The sequence below is a fragment of the Jaculus jaculus genome, chromosome 17 (assembly GCF_020740685.1).
Source record: "Jaculus jaculus isolate mJacJac1 chromosome 17, mJacJac1.mat.Y.cur, whole genome shotgun sequence".
In the NCBI taxonomy this organism is placed as follows: Eukaryota; Metazoa; Chordata; class Mammalia; order Rodentia; family Dipodidae; genus Jaculus; species Jaculus jaculus.
In genome coordinates, this window is record NC_059118.1 from 59296876 (window position 1) to 59311332 (window position 14457).

Consider the following 14457-nt stretch of genomic DNA (forward strand, 5'->3'; position numbering starts at 1 on the left):
AGTGTCAGCTTTTATTGGAAATAACCACATGTTGTTTATAGTAAAAACAGGATCGGGAGTTAAACCACAAGATTACATACAAGGTGGGCGGGGGGCTATTACAAGAAGTCACAAGGTTACATAGGTCACATAGGCAGAACTAAGGCAAGAAACATTCTGTGCTATGTAATCGCAAAGATACTTAGAAACAATGAGACACAGGAAGGTCATGGTACATTGCACAGAGGGACCATCCCATTCCTTAGGCAACAGTAAACATCTGCATTGTGCAGAGGGATCATCCCCTTCCTTTCACATTCCATTTTCCAGGTGTTCCAACTGTTCTTACTGCATGGCCCCAAAGACCTAAATACCTGGCATAGGCCTCAGACCTCAAAGGTTCTCGCTCCTCTGATGAGGGTCCCCAGGGGACCAATTCTTTCACATGTGGGCCTTTGGGAGACACTTATCTGAAGCACAGCAGGGAATGTGAAAGTCAACAAGACCCCACACAGAGATGGTTCCTCAGTTCTAAACAATCTACAGTAGAGGTTTAACAATAGTTGTAATTCCATTTTGGGTTTGAATTCCTTCTACCACTATCAAACATCCCATAAGATAAGGAGGACCAACTGGGCCAAGAATGGCGGGGGGGAATAGAAATAAAAATACAGAAAAGAGGGCTGGAGAGATGGCTTAGTGATTAATGCACTAGCCTGTGAAGTAAGGATCCAGGTTTGATTCCCCAGTACCCAAGTAAACCAGATGCAGACGGTGGCACATGCACCTGGAGTTTGTTTGCAATGGCTAGAGACCCTAATGTGCCCATTTTCTCTCTATCTGCCTCCTCTCTCTCTCTCTCTCTCTCATTAAATAAATAAATAAAATATTTTAAAAATAGAGATGAGAGTAAATTTTGTGAGGGACTCTTACGTTCTGGAGGACTTGGGAATCCAAAAGGCACATGGAGCAGTGCGGGGCAGGGCTGTGGTAGTCAAGGGCCACAGCCCTCAAATAAAGGCACCAGAAATACACCCGCCACTCAGGTCACCTTTGTCTGCTCCCCTGACCCAGAAACATCCAAACTCTGAATTGGATTAAGGACACCCGGGATTCCAGGATTAGTAGAGCCCAGAGGCTGGCAGGCAGTGAAGAATCTCATAGCCGTAGACCTGGAGTTATTTCTACAAATAACTCCAAATAAGATGCCCTGCATATACCTACAATGCTCAGAGGGTTGTTGCTATTGTTGTTCTTGCAATATATTATTTGTAATCAGACAGAAGAGAAGGGGAGGAGGATGGGCACACCAGGGCTGCCTGCCACTGCAAATGAACTCCAACACGGGCACCATTTTGTGAATCTGGTGCGTCAAGGGTATTGGGAAATTGAACTCAGCCATCCAGCTTTACAAGCAAGTGCCATTACCCACTGAAGCATTTCTCTAGTCCTCTTGTTTTGTTTTGTTCTTTTTCTTTCTTTTTTTGGTTTTTCGAGGTAGGGTCTCACTCTAGCTCAGGCTGACCTGGAACTCACTATGTAGTCTCAGGGTGGCCTCGAACGGAACACAAGGTGATCCTCCTACCTCTGCCTCCCGAGTGCTGGGATTAAAGGTGTATGCCACCACGCCCAGCTTGGTTTTGGTTTTTCAAGGTCAGATCTTCTCTAGCCCAGAAATCCTGGAATTCACTATGCAGTCTCTTGGCTGTATTCTCCTGGCACTGGACTCTCCTGACCCCTGCTCAGGTCAGCTCTTCCTGTTCCCAGTAAAGAAGGGAATTTCTGCGTGTTCAGGCACTTTCCTGCCTTGCTTTCTTAACTGTATGATCGTTCTTTGATCTCTGAGTCCTTCACCTTTCACTATTTCTTTCTTTTTTTGGGGGGGGGGGGTCGAGGTAGGGCCTCACTCTGGCCCAGGCTGACTTGGAATTAATTCTGTATTCTCAGGGTGGCCTCGAACTCTCAGTGATCATCCCGCCTCTGCCTTTCTAGTGCTGTGATTAAAGGTGTGTGCCATCACGCCCAGCCCCTCACTATTTCTTAATCCTCTCTGGTCCTTTATGTGGAGGGGATCTTTTGGTTCTTATGCTTTGCTTTCCTCATGTGGGTATAATGTGTTTGACATTTTTATTTTTTCATATGAGAGAGAGACAGAGAGAATGGGTGCTCCAGGGTCTCTTGCCACTTTGAATGACCTCCCGATGCTTGCTTCACTGTGCATCCGACTTTATGTGGGTATTGGGGAACTGAGCCCACATAGGCAGGCTTTGTAAGCAAATGCTTTTAATCACTGAGCCATGTCTCCAGCCCCCACCTGGGGAGATTTCTCTGGGAGGAGATTCTCTCCATCTCCCTTCTCCCTTTCCAGCCAGGCGAGGAGAACATTTTTCTCTTCTGGTTCAGGTCTCTCTAGCCTTCCCATAGATACTAATTCTCCCTAAAAGAAACCTCATAAGTCATACTTTACCATCCCCAGAGGGTATTTTCTCAATTCTTTCTAAAATGGATAGAACCTAAAAATTGTTCACAGGGCTTCTGGGCCCCAACATCTTGCATCATAATGTGTCCCTGGCTTCCTGTCTTATAAGGATACTGATCAGATAGGGTCATGGGAGGACAACTTCTTAACTATCAGCCTCTGCCCATGCCATACTTCACCCACCATCATGAAGCTTCACCTCTAGACTATAAGCCCAAATCAACCCTTTTCCTCCATCAGCTGCTTCTGGTTTGGTGCTTTATCCCAGCAACAAGAAGGAAACTACAACAATCATGGCACTCTGAGTATGTACTTTGTAAAAATTTTATTGATGTTTTTATTTATTTGTGAGGGGCATGGAGAGAGAGAGAGAGAGAGAGAGAGAGAGAGAGAGAGAGGGAGAGGGAGAGGGAGAGAATGGGAATGCCAGGGCCTCCAGCCACTGCAGACGAACTCCAGACACATGCGCTACCCTGTATATCTGGCTTTATGTGGATACTGGGGAGTTGAACCCAGGTCCTTAGGTTTTGCAGGCAAGCGTCTTAACTGCTGAGCCCAGTACTTTTAAAACTCAAGCTGGGTGTGGCTGAGGTAAGAGGATCATTGTGAGGTCCAGGCCAGCCTGAGACTAAATTCCAGGTCAGCCTGGAATTTTCCTACAAAGCCAAAGTACCCAGGTTCAGTTCCCCAGGACCAATGTTAGCAGATGCACAAGGAGACACATGCATCTGGAATTCATTTCCAGTGGCTGGAGGCCCTGGCATGCCCATTCTCTCTCTCTCTCAAAAAATAAAACACTGGGGCTAGAGAGATGGCTTAGCGGTTAAGCACTTGCCTGTGAAGCCTAAGGACCCCAGTTTAAGGCTTGAATCTCCAGGACCCATGTTGGCCAGATGCACAAGGGGGCGCATGTGTCTGGAGTTCGTTTGCAGTGGTTGGAAGCCCTGGCGCGCCCATTCTCTCTCTCTGCCTCATTCTCTGTCTGTCTATCACTCTCAAATAAATAACTAAAAATTAACAAACAAAAATATTAAAAATAAATAAATAAATAAAACACTGGGCGTGGTGGTGCACGCCTTTCATCTCAGCACTCTGGAGGCAGAAGTAGGAGGATTGCCATGAGTTCAAGGCCACCCTGAGACTATGTAGTAAATTTCAGGTCAGCCTGGGCTAGAGACTCTACCTCGAAAAACCAAACAAAAAAATAAATAAAAAATAAAAATAAAATAAAATAATGAAAATACATAAACAACAACAAAAGTCTCAAGTCAGTGTTACACAGAGAAAACACAAAATACATCCTGCCAAAACTCAGTCAACATTCTACACAGCTTTTATATTTTTCAAATATTTTATTTTTTACTGATTTATTTGAGAATGACCAACAGAGAAAGAAAGGCAGATAGAGAGAGATGGAGAGATGGGTGTGCCAGGGCCTCCAGCCACTGCAAACGAACTCCAAACATATGCGCCCCCTTGAGCATCTGGCCAACGTGGGTCCTGGAGAATCGAATCGAGCCTCGAACCAGGGTCCTTAGGCTTCACAGGCAAGTGCTTAACCACTAAGCCAGCTCTCCAGCCCCGCTGTAAACAAACACCAGATGTATGCACCACCTTGTGCATCTGGCTAACATGGGTGCTGGGGAATCAAACCTGGGTCCTTTGACTTTTCAGGCAAGCACCCTAACTGCTAAACTATCTCTCCAGCCATACATTTTATTTATTTATTTGGTTAGTTAATTAGTTGACAGAGAGAGAAAGGGACAGAGAGTGAGTATGGTCACGCCAGGACCTCCTGCCACTGAGCCACTTTATGCACCTGGCTTTTCGTGGGTACTGGCGACTTGAAGATGGGCTTTCAGACTTTGCAAGCAAGCGCCTTTAACCACTGCGCCCTCTCTCCAACCCCAATATTTACATTTTGCTATTGGCTTTACAAAGCAGGTGGAAAGAGAAAACAGAGGTTTTTTTTGTTTTGGTTTGGTTTTCCAAGGTAGGATTTCACTCTAGCTCAGGCTGACCTGGAATTCACTATGTAGTTTCAGGGTGGCCTTAAACTCATGGCAATCCTCTTACCTCTGCCTCCCAAGTTCTGGGATTAAAGGCGTGCACCACCATGTCCAGCCCTTGTTTGTTTTGTTGAGGTAGGGTCTTCCTCTAGCCTAGGTTGACCTGGAACTCACTCTGTAGTTCCAGGCTGGCCTTGAACTCACAGTGATCCTCCTACCTGTGCTTCCCAAGTGCTAAGGTCAAAGGCATGCACTGCCTGGCTTTCACCATAATTTTAATGAGTTCTGTGACATAATAAGAAACATATATTTGGTCTCTATCTCTAGATCTTGATACAGAGCTTCTAAAACTCTTGAAGTTTTCTGAACAATAGAGGGTCTATGGGAACACCTTTTGTTCTAATATTTGGGTTTTTATGTTGCTTTGGGTTTGTCAAGGTAAGGTGTCACCCTAGCCCAGGCTGACCTGGAACTTACTCTGTAGTCCCAGGCTGGCCTGAAGCTCATGGTGATTGTCCAACTTCTGCCTCCCAAGTGCTGGGATTAAACATGAGTGCCACTATGCCTGGCTTGTTTTTTAACTTTGATTTGGGAAACTGAGCTCCTGATAGCTTGGAATTTGCATGGTGACAGAATTAGCTTTGGTTTTAATGAAGTATCTTTTGCTGATCCCCGGGAAGGAGAGCTGGTTAGCAGAAAAACCAAGCCATGATGACAAACTTAGAACATTTAGCCCTACTTCTAACCCTGGGGGAGGGAGAAGGGCTGGATATGGAGTTAGTAATCAACCCATCCATGTAAGGAAAACTTCAGAACAAAAAACCCTGAACTACTGGTTTAAAGGGCTTCTGGGTTATAAAAAATTATATTCATGGGACATAAGGGTGGCACACCAAACTTCATGGAAACAGGAGATTCTGTTCTTGGGAACGTTCTGGGCCATGTTCTGTGGACGTCTTCCTTTGCACCGTTATCATGGCCTGGTGGCTAATCCTGAGTACCCTCTGGGCTGGATTGAGGAATACCTGGTTGATTAGTAGAGCACAATCTGAGGGTATGCCTCTGAGGATGCATCCAGAGAGATTTCCAGAGAGATCGTGAGGCCTGTGGCCTAGTGAATGCTTAGCTGAATTCTCAGATTCAGAGTTGGAATAAACAGACTGTTGGGAAGTGGTAGAAACTGTTAAATCAGGCCTGGGGGGAGGACACGGGACTCCGGGTGTGTGTTTTTGAAGGGCATACCTTGCCATGGCCCCTTCCTTTCCTGCTTCATGGCTGTGAGGAGTTCTCCAGCTCCTGCCTCTGTCTCCAGAGGGTTAGGGTTAAAGGTGGGGACGCCATGCCCAGGTTTATTGTTTTTATAAAGAGTTTAAAACCCACAGAAACTCGTTGTTCAGGAAATGCTTAAACGAGTAAGGTATTTCTGTCCTTGCTATGTGTAGAGTAGATCCTGATGTGTCAGTTTTTGAAATTAATTTATTATTATTCATTTTTTAATATTTTATTTTTATTTATTTATTTTGAGAAAAAGAGGGAGAGAGATAGAGAGAGAATGGGTGCATCATGGCTTCCAAAACCTGCAAACAAACTCCAGATACATGTGCCACCATGTACATCTGGCTTACATGGGTCCTGGGGAATCAAACCTGGGTCCTTTGGCCTTACAGGCAAGCACCTCAACCTCTAAGCCATCTCTCTAGCCCCTGTGTTGAATTTTTTTTAACTTTTATTTATTTATTTGCAAGCAGAGAGAGAAGAGACAAAGAGAATAGGCATGTTGGGACCTCCAGCTGCTGCAAGTGAACCCCAGATGCACACACCACTTTGTGCATCTGGCTTTATATGGGTACTGGGAAATCGAGCCCTTGTTGTTAGGCTTTGCAGGCAAAAACACCTTAACCACTGAGCAGTCTCTTCAAACCCTGACATATCATTTCTGATAACTAAATCAAAGGATGGTGGAGATATTTTTAAGCATTCCTGTTCAAAATATTTTCTCCAGTGGGTAAAGTTCTCTCTAGAGCAACAACTTTCTCACTCATTGTTAAGGCATCCTTTAAAAAAATTACTATTATTTATTTAGTTAGTTGTTAGAGAGAAAGAGAGAGAGAGAGAATGGGCATGTCAGGGCCTCCATCCACTGCCAACAAACTCCAGACACATGTGCCCTCTTGTGCATCTGGCTAACATGGGTCCTGGAGAATCAAACCTGGGTTCTTCGGCTTCATAGGCAAACACCTTAACCATTAAGCCATCCCTCCAGCCCAAGGCATCCTTTTTGTTTCATTGAGGAAACAGTAAATGAGATTATTCTCCCCAAAGCTTCTGCTTTGTAGTGTGTTATAAGAATAACACCAGAGCTGGAGAAATGTCTCAACAGTTAAAGGCACTTGTTTGCAAAGCCATGTCTGGCATGGGATCAGTTACCCAGTACCCACTTAAAGGCAGATGCACAAAGTGGTACATGTGACTGGAGTTCATTTGCAGAGGCAGGAAGGACCATATTCACTCTCTCTGTCCACCTCTTTCTCTCTCTTTCAAATAAATAAATAAAAATGTTTAAAAAATCACTCTACCCTTTTGTTGCAGAAAGAGTGTCTTAATAGAATTCAGCTCCTATAACAGAATGCCATAGGCTGGATGGCTTATAAGGATTTTTTTTTAACAGTTCCAGCAGCTGGAATTCCTCTGAGAGGAAGCCACCATCAAATTCCATGTCTGGCAGGGACCCGTCGAGGGTCATTCATGATGCCTTGTCATGTCCTCAACATGGCAGAAGCCGGGAGGAACTCTCTCAGGTGTGTTTTAAAAGGGTCCTTAATCCTAGGCATGAAGCCTGGGCACTCAAGCTCCCAGAAAAAGCATTGCATCTCCTGCACTGACTTCCAGCAAGGTTGAATGGACTGATAGAATTCCTGTGATCAGGCTGGAGAGATGGCTTAGCAATTAAGGCACTTGCTTATGAAGGCTAAGGACCCAGATTCAATTCTTCAGGTCCCACATAAGCCAGATGCACATGGTGGTGCATACAGCATGCCTCTTCTCCTCTCTCTCTCCCTCTGTCTGTCTCTAATAAATAAAGAAAAAAGAACTCCTGTGACCACTGAGACATGTAATGTTGCAGGGTGGGTCACAGCCAAATTACCTTGGGCTGCCTCTAGCCCCTTAATAGCCATTTATTGCCCAGGTCTGTGTCTGGCCTAACATCCTTGTGACTATCAATTGATCAGGCATGACCTTTTTGGAATGTGCTAGCAAACCACCAGCTTTTGCCAGCCCAAGGGCTCAAAATGTCATCAGCTAGCATCTGAAGCCTGTGGGGAGGATTCCTTCTCCACCTCCTGCTATAGCTTGCGTACCTGATGGTCAGCTTGTATATTTGAAAAGTGTCTTTATTTGCCTTTTTTTCCCCTTTGTAACTATAAAACCTTCATGAAATTGTTAACACATTGGAACATGAAGTTGGGGTAACCAAAAATCCATGTTCCCAGGTCATATTCACTCATATTTGGCTCCATAATAAACCATCACTTACCCCCTTTGAGGTAAGCACTATGTCTTTTGCATTGACAAGCCCCACCCTCAAATTCTAAGTCACTTCCCAGAGGCCCCACTTTCTGATCCTACTGCCTTAGGCATTTGATTTCCGCAGATCAGGATCAGTTAGAGGAGGAGCACACACATTCAGACCACTGAGATCCACTACTGAGATGCCCCTTTTGATGAAGGGCTTATTGCTCTACCTGTACAGACTGATGGTAGCTCCTTAGGGACTGCCTTGCCCACCCACATCCTTTTCTTGGATGGTGCCCATCCAGGGTGTGCTTGTGGTAGTTTGAATAGGCAGCCCCCAATATATTCAGTGTTTATTTGTTTGTAATTTGTATCTGCAGCCACCTGGCTGGAGGAGGTGTCACGGATCTTCAGGTGTGGTGGTGGGTTTGAGATTTCAGTCTAAAGATATGCAAAGTGTGCCTAGCTGGAGTTCCTGAAATGTGCTGTGCTGTGTGGCTTTGCCTTGTGCCTCCCTCCTCTTCTCTGCTTGGATCTGTGAAAGCAGGCCAGCTTCTTCTGCCATTATGGAACTTCCCCTAGATTTGTAAGCTTCAATAAATATCCCTTCCCCCATAACTGTGCCTGGTCTGGAAGTTCATCTCAGTGAACCTGAAGCTGTCTGCTACAGAGCTTCTTGTGGGAATATAAAGATCTACCCATGCCAGGGGCTGCCAAGGTGGCTCAGATGCTAAAGTGCTTGCCGTACAAACATGAAGACTGAGCACAGATCTCCAGCGCTCATATAAAATAGTTGGACATGGTCACATGTGCCTATAATGCCAGTGCATTGGCAGGAGGGTCTTTGGGGCTTGCTGGCCAGCTAATAGTCTAGAACTGGTGAGCTCCAGATTCAGTGAGAGACCTTGTGTCAAAAAAATGCATGCACACCTATTCTCTCTCTCCCTCTCTCCTTGCAAGTCAATAGATGGTGTTTTTTGTTTGTTTTGTTTTTGAGGTAGGGTCTCACTATAGCCCAGGCTGACCTGGAATTCAGTATGTAGTCAAACTTATATCCTCCTACTTCTGCTTCTCAAGTGCTAGGATTAAAGGCATGTGCCACCACACCCGGTAAAGGTATTTTTTTTTAAGGGTTGGATCCCACCTGAAATAGACAGTAAGACCCTTATTGCTGAAGACTTCACATGCTTCGGCTGCAAGGCCACTGAGAAGTCAAACTGGAACTGAGCTGCAAACTTCCTCCCTATGGACCAGGTGACAGAAAGCTGGGAAAAGCTACTCTGTATGCAGCCCTATGAGAGAGAGAAGTTGCCAGTGGTGATAAGACACTGCGAGTGTTAAGTTTGGCCAGCCAGGCCAAATGAGCCAATGGGTACAATAGTGGCATGACTGTTTGGGGGAAACCAACAGCTCTCTAATTGGACTGGAGGGAATACATGCCTGGTACTGAAAACCTAGTAAAAACCCTGTGGCAGGGGAGGTCATGAGCCTTAGGTGAGTAATGCCTGCTGTTGTCAGGCTAAATACACATATTATACTCACCAAACTGCCCTATGAGCACTTTTCTTTCTTGTTTTTCTAGGTAGGGTCTCACTCTAGTCCAGGCTGACCTAGAATTCACTATGTAGTCTCAGGATGGCCTTGAACTCACAGTGGTCCTCCTACCTCAGCCACCCAAGTTCTGGGATTAAAGGCATGCACCACCATGTCTAGCTCTTACTTTTTATTTTTTGGTTTTTGAGGTAGGGTCTCATGCTAGTCCAGGCTGACCTGCAATTCACTATGCAGTCTCAGGGTGGCCTTGAACTCACAGTGGTTCTCCTACCTCAGCCTCTCAAGTGCTGGGATTAAAGGTGTGTGCTACCATGCCTGGCTCTTATTTTTTTTATTGTTAAAATATTTGTATTTACTTGAGAAAGAGAAAGAAACAGAAAGAGGAAGGGAGAGAATGAGTATGCCAGGGCATCCAGCCAGTACAAATGAACTCCAGATGCATGCACCACCTTGTACATCTGTCCTATGTGGGTCCTGGGGAATCAAACCTGGGTCCTTTGGCTTTTCAGACAAGTGCTTTAACCATTAAGCCATCTCTCCAGCCCACTTCTAAGTTTTTTTATAAACAATAAAACATCAGTCTTTTGTTTTAGATAACTGTCATTCAGAAGGTATTGTTTCATTGTGAAATCATACTATGACTTAAGTTGTTCAAAAGAAAGTCTTTCTAAGGGGAGACTTGGAGCCTTTAATATTTATCAGATACCTTTTCAGTGTTCTTTTCCATTTCGCAATTCTGGATCCAAACTGCATGGCCTGTCTGGGCACAAGAGCCAAGGCTTTCAGGCCAATCTGTACAGCTGCCAGGCGTAAAACTAACTTCTTGCCAACTCTCCCAGGTAAAATCAAGTCTGCCTTTTCCCAAACTGGTGGAGAATTCAGGAAGGAGACAACATTTTCATCCAGAAAGAGAAGCCTGGCTTCTTTTCTATTATCGCCAATAACTGCAGGTGGTTTTTAACCTGCCGCATTTTGTTTGCAGAACGCTCTGTAATTCTGCTGACACTATGTTTTCAGAAAAAGAACACCTGTTTATCCTGGAATGCGGGGAGCAGGGTTTGGGCTGCCTATTCTCCAGCTGGGAGAGAAGCCTAATATTCATCTGTACTTTCAAGTGAGCCCAGGATGGCTCCTGCTTTCCAGATAGGGAAGTTGCTGTCTGCTTTGTTTTGTTTAAGCCATTATCTGCCTAAACTCTGCATGAACCGTGAACACAGAGCTGTTCCAATCAAAGTTTTGCAAGCTGCTGCCTTGGGCTCTTAGCAGGTACAACCTTGAGTCCCCTGTTCTGTTGACTCACCCCAGTCTCAACTTCAGTTCCTTGGTACCTACCGGTCTTTCAGGACCTGGATACTAATTCAGTCGGCCTCAGTGATGACGCCAACACATAACTATCATGACGACCAAGATTTCTAAAGGAAACTTGACCTAGTTCCATCTCTCTTTATGCAATCCTTCCAGTCCAAGTGTCTGAAAGTGGGCGCAAGGCTGAGAATAACCTGCAAGTTGCTCAGCTGCACCAATTCCAGTGAAAATTGCCCTTGCCACGCTCTGGTATGATCTCACTCCGTCCCAGGCTGTCACCCAGCCACGGCGTCTCGAAGCCAGCCAGACTGCACGGGCAATGTTGCCGTTCAAGACCTTGTGCAGTGGCTGAACTCAGTGATGTTGCTGAACTCTTCTCAGGGTTTTTGTTTGTTTGGTTTTGGTTTTTCTGAGGTGGGGTCTCACTCTGGCCCAGGCTGACCTGGAGTGCTAGGATTAAAGACGTGCGCCACCATGCCTGGGTCTTCTCAGTTTTTGTAGTTCTTTGAGAGAACCGTTAATCTCAATGAAATTCCAAGTCTACCAAGGGCTTAGAGCTCCTTTGGCCCCGCTCTTCCTGTGATTCCGTCTGGCACATTAGCCTCCAGATGAACAGCAGCAGCAAACTTAGAGAATTTTCTAGACAGTGTTTTCCAGTGGTCTTTCTTTATTAGTCTTATTAAGACTAGTTAGCCTGATCTCTTCTTTACTCATCAAAGCTACATTCCGAAGACCAATTGGTTCATCTGGAGGCATGTGGCAGCCATCACCATGCGGTGAGTGCCTCTAGGAAACGGGATAGCAACACTTGCTTTTCTTTTTGTTCTCAGTCCTTTTAAAAACTATTTTAGTTTTATTTATTTATGAGAGAGAGAAAGAGGCAGCTGGAGAGAGAGAGAGAGAGAATGGGTGCTCTAGGGCTTCTAGCCACTGCAAACAAACTCCAGACCACATGCACCACCTTGTGTGTCTGGCTTATGTGGATCCTGGGGAATTGAACCTGGTTCCTTTGGCTTTGCAGGCAAGTGCCTTAACTGCTAAATCATTTTTCTAGCCCCACTACTTGCTTTTCTATTGTACATTTTCAAAACTTCACTGGGTGTCAAGTTTTCATTCCTTGTTAAACACAAGACATGTCTCTCGATGGCAACACTCAGGACATGAATGAACTGCTCAACTGCTGTTTTCACATGTCCATCTATAAGAAAGGCCACAAGTGTCTCCCTTGTAGGTGGAACGCCAGAATTGCTTCCTTAATGAGTCTCCAACGGGGCTTGAGGTAGCGTCATATTTAAGGGAACAAGTTTTTCAAGATAGGGTTTATGTTGGCAAGTCTACTAAAACTGGAGTCCAGTTATTAGCATTTTCTCCAACATTCTCCTTACACATATGATCCCAAGGGTTAAAGGCGTGCACCACCACACATGGCTAATAAATTGTGTGTGTATGTGTGTGTGTGTGTGTGTGTGTGTGTGTGTGTGTGTGTGTGTATGTGGCAGGGTTTCACTCTAGCCCAGACTCAGCTGGAACTCACTCATGGCAATCCTCCTACCTCTGTCCCACTTGCCCCAGTGCTGGGGTTAAAGGCATGCAACACCACACCTAGCATTTCCTTTCCTTTTCTTTTTTGTTTTATTTGAGGTAGGGTCTTGCTCCTCGTGTGTGTGTGTGTGTGTGTGTGTGTGTGTGTGTATGTGTTTTGTTTTGTATTGTTTTTCAAGGTAGGGTTTCACTCTAGCATAAGTTTATCTGGAATTCACTACATAGTCTCAGGGTGGCCTTGAACTCACAGAGATCTACCTACTTCTGCCTCCTGAGTGCTAGGATTAAAGTGTACGCCACCATGCCTGGCTATTTCTTTTTTATTTTATTTTATTTTATTTATGAAAGAGAGAGGTAGAGAGAAAAGGCATGCCAGGGCCTCCAGCCACTGCAAATGAACTCTAGACACACATGCCACTTTGTGCATTTGGCTTATGTGGATACCAGGGAATCGAACCTGGGTCCTTAGGCTTCATAGGCAAGTGCCTTAACCACTAACCCATCTCTCCAACCCTTCTTCTTCCCCTTCTTCTTCTCCTTTTTTTTTTTTTAAAGTACTTATTTATTTGAGAGTGACAGACAGAGAGAGAAAGAGGAAGATGGAGAGAGAGGGAGAATGGGCACGCCAGGGCTTCCAGCCACTGCAAACGAATTCGAGACATGTGTGCCCCCTTGTGCATCTGGCTGACGTGGGTCCTGGGGAATTGAGCCTCGAACCAGGGACCTTAGGCTTCACAGGCAAGCGCTTAACCGCTAAGCCATCTCTCCAGCCCTTCTTCTCCTTTTTTAAATTTTATTTTATTTTTCGAGGTAGAGTAGAATTCACTCTGTAGCCTCAGGGTGGCCTCAAACTCATAGTGATCCTCCTACCTCTGCCTCCCAAGTGCTGGGAATAAAGGCATGCACCACTACGCCTGGCTCCTATTTCTTTTTTTTTTTTTAAATAAAAAAATATTTTATACTCAACAGTGGACACTGCAAGCCTTCTATTTGGCCAGCCAGGCCAAATGAGCCAACAGGTGCAACAGTGGCACATCTGTCATGGTGGAAACCAACTGTGCTCTAATTGGACGGGAGGCCTGCTCCATGGGAGGGAATATATCCCTGATACTGAAAACCTACAACAGGGGTAGTCATGAGCCCTAGGGTTGTAACATCTGCTGCTGTCTGGCTAAATGTATATACTATGCTTATCAAACTGCCCAGTAAGCACTTCTCTTAATTAATGTTCATACCCTTATATTAATGCTACTCTCACTTTTGGTAGAGAATCTTCTCTTTTCAGATGGCAGTGACCTTGGGATTACCTAGAAGGCATCGTGGTGCTGGAAAGAAGTGACAGGAGTACTCGGTATGGCAATATCTCTATCACACCTTCCAAGGCTCAGGGTCTATTGCAGAAGAGATGGTGGAAAGAATGTAAGAGTCAAAGGAAGGATAGGACTCCTTACAACATGCTCCCCCCAGACACAAATGGCCTGGGTATCCATGACCTCATAGTGCCTGACACTACCTGCACAAGACCATCATAAGAGGAGGAAAAGATCATGACATCAAAATAAAGAGAGACTGATTGAGATGGGGAGGGGATGATGGAGAATGGAGTTTCAAAGGGGAAAGTGGAGGAAGGAATGGTATTACCATGAGATATTTTTTGTAATCATGGAACTTCTTAATAAAAAAAATTTGAAAAGATAAAGTATTTTATTTATTTGCAAAGAGAGAGAGAGAGGGAGAGAGAGAAAGAGAATGGGCATAGCAGAGACTTCTACAGCAAATGAACTCCAGATGCATGTGCCACTTTGTACATCTGATGTCTTTATGTAGGTACTGGGGAATCATACACAGGCAGTTAGGCTTTGTAAACAAGCACCTAAAACCACCGAGGTGTGTGTGTGTGTGTGTGTGTGTGTGTGTAGAGAGAGAGAGAGAGAGAGAGAGAGAGATGTATTGGGGATTGGGTCCAAGACAACATAAAACATAAAACTCATGTACATTTCACATACATCTTCTACACATAGCCTGAGGTAATGTGATATTTTAGTGTTCTGTGTTTTGTCTATGACCCCCTCACGT

General features: G+C 45.0%; 1 pseudogene; it reads right to left on the reverse strand.

Annotated features, from left to right (window-relative positions):
* Positions 1-10201: 10201 nt before the first annotated feature.
* Positions 10202-11595, reverse strand: LOC101615203 (annotated as a pseudogene).
* Between the last annotated feature and the right edge of the window lie 2862 nt (positions 11596-14457).